Genomic DNA, 6,337 nt, shown 5'->3' on the forward strand with positions numbered 1-6,337 from the left:
TAATCAAATGGAAGATAATGGTAGTAATCAGGGAGATAATGAATTTCAAGATGACTTACCTATTAGAACGCTTCGTGATTATCTACAACCCACTAGGACCAGTACCCCATCCTGTATGGTTATTCCTACTGCTGCGGGAGCTTTTGACATGAAACCAGGAATAATCCAATTACTTCCAAAGTTTCACGGACTTGATTCTGAAAGTCCCTATTTGCATCTGAAAGAATTTGATGAAGTATGTTCAACACTTCATTTCAATGATGTCAGTGAAGAGGTAGTTAAGCTTAAGTTATTTTCCTTTTTCTTTAAAGAAAAAAGCTAAGTCATGGTTACACTCCTTAAGGCCTAGGACCATAGCTACCTGGCAAGAAATGACAAGAGAATTTTTAAAGAAATTCTTCCCAACACATAAAACAAACACACTTAGAAGAAATATCATGAACTTTGCACAAAAAGATGGAGAAACATTTTTTCAGTGTTGGGAAAGATTTAAGGACCTTCTCCTTGCTTGCCCACATCATGGATATGAAATTTGGAGGGTCATTAGTTTCTTTTATGATGGTTTGTCCTCCAATATGAGACAATTTGTAGAAATGATGTGTAATGGTGAATTCATGAGTAAGGAACCAAATGAAGCTTGGGATTATTTTGATCTTTTAGCAGAAAATGCACAAGCTTGGGATACAACAGATAAAAATGAAAAATCAAAAATAGCATCTAATGCAAAAGGAGGAATATATCTTATTAAAGATGATAATGATGTCAATGTAAAATCTGACTAGGAAGGTTGAAGCCATGGAATTAAGCAAAGCCAATATAGGAAAAGCACAAACTATTGTTGAAAGTATATGTGGAATTTGTGAGAGTAATGCACATGTAACCAAGGATTGTCCTACAATCCCTGCTTTTCAAGAAGTGTTGCATGATCAAGCAAATTTCACCAATACTTATAAAAGACCATTTCCAGAAATATATAATCCTAGTTGGCGAAACCATCCTAACTTTAGCTGGAGACATGGACCCACTGCCAATGAATCTCAAGGAAATTCTGTTCCTACTCCTTATGTGCCACCACATAGGAAATCCCTTGAAGATACTTTGCAAACCTTCATGCAAGGGCAGACTCAAATAAATCAGAATACAATGCAATCACTCCAAGAACTTAAAAATTCTGTAGGTAGAATTGAGGCTCAACTTAATGTTAGGGAAAGAGGGACATTTCCAGCCCAACCTCAATCTAACCCAAAGGGTCAACATGAGGTCCATGAAGCAAGTTCATCCCAACCTAAATTTGAGCAAGTAAAGTCTGTCACAACCCTTCGGAGTGGAAAAATAATTAACAAAGAAATTCCAACAAAAGATGACAAACTTAAAAAATCTATTGAAAAGAATGATGAAGATGATAATGAACAAAATGATCCAATACTGCATCATAAGATAGTTGCTCCATTTCCTCAGCGCTTGCTTGCAGCTAAAAAGGGAATACCTGATCAAGAAATTTTGGAAATCTTTAAACAAGTAAAGATTAACATTCCTCTATTAGATGCCATTAAGCAGTTCCCATCTTATGCCAAATTTTTAAAAGATCTTTGTACCATAAAACGAAAGCTTTACGTACAAAAGAAAGCTTTTCTAACTGAACAGGTGAGTGCTATTCTCAAACACAACACCCCACCTAAATATAAAGATCCTGGTTGTCCTACCATATCTTGCATCATAGGAAACTTCAGGATACAACGAGCACTTCTGGATTTAGGTGCTAGTATTAACTTACTGCCCTATTCAGTTTATGAACAATTAGGACTTGGTGAACTAAAACCCACCAAGGTTACTCTCCAACTTGCCGATCGATCTATAAAGATACCAAGAGGTATAGTCGAGGATGTACTTGTCCAAGTTGATAAATTCTATTTTCCAGTCGACTTCATAGTATTAGATACCCAGCCTGTCATGAATTGTACCACTCCAATACCTGTCATTCTAGGCCGCCCATTTCTAGCTACTTCCAATGCTTTAATCAACTGTCGAAATGGAATAATGAAAATGTCATTCGGGAATATGACTATAGATTTTAATATATTTAACATTTGTAAACAACCCGATAATGACAATGAAAATGATGAAATTCATGGAGTTAATCTGATCGACTCCATTGTAGAAGATGTTCTTGTCCCATCTCTTTCTTCTGATCCTTTAGAAACATGCCTAACTCATTTCGGAAATACAGATATCAACTAAAACTTTAGAGAAATCAGTGCTATATTAGATTCAGCTCCTTTGTTGGATACAGATAGGTGGAAATCTCGTTTTGAAGAATTGCCCACACGCAACAATATTCCTCTACCATCTAGTGTTCAAGCACCCAAACTTGAGCTAAAACCTTTACCATCTGAGCTCAAGTACGCATACCTTGGTCAAGAAGAGACCTTTCCTGTGATCATATCATCCCAACTCGAACAAAATCAGGAATTAAAATTATTAGAAATTCTCAAGGAACATAAGGGAGCAATAGGGTGGACAATTGCTGATATCAAGGGAATTAGTCCCTCAATTTGCACTCATAGAATCCACTTAGAAGCTGATGCCAAACCTTCTCGTCAACCTCAACGTCGATTAAACCCAAACATGAAGGATGTGGTTAGAGCAGAAGTTCTGAAACTTCTGGATGCGGGTATGATCTACCCAATTTCAGATAGTAAATGGGTAAGTCCAACCCAAGTGGTCCCGAAAAAATCTGGTGTTACTGTAGTCAAAAATGCCAACAATGAATTAGTTCCAACTAGGGTCCCCACTAGTTGGCGTGTATGCATTGACTATAGGAAACTTAATTCTGTCACTAGGAAAGATCATTTTCCTCTACCTTTTATTGATCAAATTTTAGAAAGGTTAGCAGGTCATAAATATTATTGCTTCCTAGATGGCTATTCAGGTTACAACCAAATTGCAATTGATCCTGAAGATCAGAAAAAGACCACTTTCACATGTCCTTTTGGCACATTTGCTTACAAGAGAATGCCTTTTGGATTATGTAATGCTCCTGCAACCTTCCAAAGATGCATGCTCAGTATTTTTTCTGACATGGTTGAGCGCTTTTTGGAAGTTTTTTCTGTTTTCGGCTCCTCTTTTGAAAACTGTATAGACCATTTAAGACTAGTCTTAATTCGGTGTGAGGAGAAGAATCTAATCTTAAACTGGGAAAAGTGCCATTTCATGGTAACTAGGGGAATTGTTCTCGGGCATGTCATTTCATCTGAAGGAATTGAAGTAGACAAGGCTAAAATTGACTTAATTGCTAATTTACCCAACCCAAAAACTATCAAAGACATACGCTCATTTTTGGGTCATGCAGGATTTTATAGGAGATTCATTAAAGATTTTAGCTCAATATCTAAACCCTTATGTAATCTCCTTCAAAAGGAAACCCAATTTGTGTGGTCTGAAGAATGTCAAAAAGCTTTTGATAAACTTAAAAGCTTACTGACCTCTGCTCCCATCATGCAACCACCTGACTGGTCACTTCCTTTTGAAATTATGTGTGATGCTAGTGAATATGCAGTTGGGGTAGTTCTAGGGCAAAGAAAAGAAAGGAAACCTTATGTTATCTACTATGCAAGTAAGACTTTAAATAGTGCACAAATGAATTACACCACTACGGAAAAAGAACTACTCGCCGTAGTATTTGCATTAGAAAAATTTAGGTCTTACTTGATTGGATCCAAAATCATTATCTACACTGACCATGCTGCCCTTAAGTACCTTCTTTCAAAAAAGGATGCTAAGGCGCGTTTGCTTAGGTGGATCCTTCTGCTCCAAGAATTTTTTCTAGAAATAAGAGATAAAAAGGGGGTAGAAAATGTAGTAGCTGATCACTTGTCCCATCTCACTCTTCCAGATTCCTTAGACAATTCACCAATAAAAGACACTTTCCCTGACGAGCAACTGTTTGAGATCACATCTTCACCCTGGTTTGCAGACATTGCAAATTTTCTAGTCACAGGTGAACTACCAAGTCATTGGAATAAACAAGACAAAAGAAAATTTTTGACTGAAATAAAAAATTTTTTCTGGGATGATCCTTATCTTTTCAAATACTGCCCAGACCAAATTATTAGGAGATGTGTACCTAATGACGAATTTATTAGTGTCATTTCCTTTTGTCATTCTGAAGCTTGCGGTGGTCATTTCTCTGCTAAGAAAACGGCTGCAAAAATTTTACAGTGCGGTTTCTATTGGCCCACCTTGTTTAAAGATTCTCATAACTTTTGCAAAGCTTGCGTGCGTTGTCAAAAGTTAGGTGGGATAACTCGTAGGAATATGATGCCTCTCAACCCAATTTTAATTATCGAAATATTTGATTGTTGGGGAGTAGATTTCATGGGTCCATTTCCTCCTTCATTTGGAAATTTGTACATCCTAGTAGCTGTGGATTATGTCTCCAAATGGATTGAGGCAATTCCTTGCAAACATAATGACCACAAAACTGTTCTAAAATTTTTAAAGGAAAACATTCTTTCCAGATTTGGAACACCTCGAGCCATCATCAGTGATGGGGGTTCACACTTCTGTAATAAGCCTTTTGAGGCTTTAATGCGAAAATATGGGATCACCCATAAAGTCGCCACCCCTTATCATCCACAAACAAGTGGACAAGTTGAAGTATCAAATCGATCAATTAAGAATATTTTGAAAAAAACGGTTAACCCAAATCGCAAAGACTGGTCTTTGCGTTTAACTGATGCACTTTGGGCTTATTGTACTGCTTTTAAAACTCCGATTGGTATGTCTCCGTACCGTCTTATTTTTGGCAAACCTTGTCATTTGCCTGTGGAATTGGAGCATAGAGCCTACTGGGCTATTAAGAGATTTAATTTTGATATGGATAAGGCTAGTTCACTACGCAAACTTCAACTTAATGAACTAGAGGAAATCAGGAATGAAGCATATGAGAATGCTCGAATTTATAAGAATAAAATGAAAGTCTTTCATGATCGAAATATTATGAGAAAAACATTTGAGCCTTCCCAGAAAGTTCTATTGTATAATTCAAGACTTCATTTATTTCCAGGAAAATTGAGATCTAGGTGGACCGGCCCATTTATAGTTAAAACTGTTTATCCGTATGGAACTGTTGAGATAGAGAATCCAAACACCGGTAATATTTTTAAAGTAAATGGCCAACGTTTGAAGTTATTTTTGGACAACTTTACCCCAGAGGTTGAATCAACCAATCTGGGAGATCCTGTTTATCAGGATTGATCTCTATATCTGCTAGAGATCCTCTGTTTGTACATAATTTTTCTTTCTTTCATATGACAATTGGTGAGCAACAACAGTGTGCAGTCATTCTATCAGGTAAATTATAACCTTCAGCCTTATTATCCTTCATACAATCATATTTAATGCATTCATGTTGAAACATTGGGGACGATGTTCAATTTAAGTTGGGGGGAGAGATTACTATATTTTTCTATATATCATACCAATTGTCATATATTTCAAAAAAAATATATATATATTTCAAAATAATAAAAAAATAAATAAAATAAAAATAAAAAAAAATCTCTATTTAAAATATATATATATAAATAAATAAAAAAATAATACAAAAATATAATAATAGTAATAACAAAAATATATTTTGTTGCATTTAATTACCACTTTAATTTTCTAAGCAAATAAACATGTGCAGCTATTAAGGCAAGGAGCGCATTATGACTTATCAGAGACCTATTACTAGATCCCCACATAAGTATTCAATGACAATAGGAAGGCCTCAGGAGTTCACTTGTTTTACCTATTTGTTTGTTGACCTTATTCGCAAGAAAAGTACGAGTGTCCTTATCCTAAAGTTCATGATTTGGTTCTCACATAAAGATTGAGTTTGAAATTCCCGGCTAGATCGCCTGGGTGCCTTATGTTCTGACCTTGGTTGACCTATAGTCACAATACAGTCACGTTACATATGTATATATCTATAAAAAAAAAAAAAAGAGAGAGAAATAATACAGTTTGTCTTCACTGAGTAACCGGGCCTCTTGCCTACAAAGCAGCGAGTGTTCGCATAAAAAGGTGAAAATGACTGAAATAAGTGACTAGTCTGGCCTCGTGGCGTAGTCTGGTTCGGGTAATTAAGTCCGAGGGATGTTTCACCTAATGCCTTGAGCCAACTGGATCAAGAGTCATTGACCCAAAGCTCGTTACATGGACCTTACTAGAGCCTAATGGAGTTGGACTGTTGTAGTCACTATGTGAAAAAAAATATATAAAAATAAAAAATAAAAATAAATTAAACATGAGTAAGTTAGTTAAACTTAAACCAAGTGACATGTGGATGACT

At 35.9% G+C, this 6,337-nt stretch overlaps 1 non-coding gene across 1 annotated transcript; it reads right to left on the reverse strand.

Annotated features, from left to right (window-relative positions):
• Nucleotides 1-419: 419 nt before the first annotated feature.
• On the reverse strand, nt 420-526 carry LOC113463651. The gene has a single exon (XR_003388318.2). It is a non-coding gene; the product is annotated as a small nucleolar RNA R71 (small nucleolar RNA).
• Between the last annotated feature and the right edge of the window lie 5,811 nt (nt 527-6,337).

The sequence above is a fragment of the Phoenix dactylifera genome, chromosome 1 (genome assembly GCF_009389715.1).
Source record: "Phoenix dactylifera cultivar Barhee BC4 chromosome 1, palm_55x_up_171113_PBpolish2nd_filt_p, whole genome shotgun sequence".
NCBI classification, from domain to species: domain Eukaryota; kingdom Viridiplantae; phylum Streptophyta; class Magnoliopsida; order Arecales; family Arecaceae; genus Phoenix; species Phoenix dactylifera.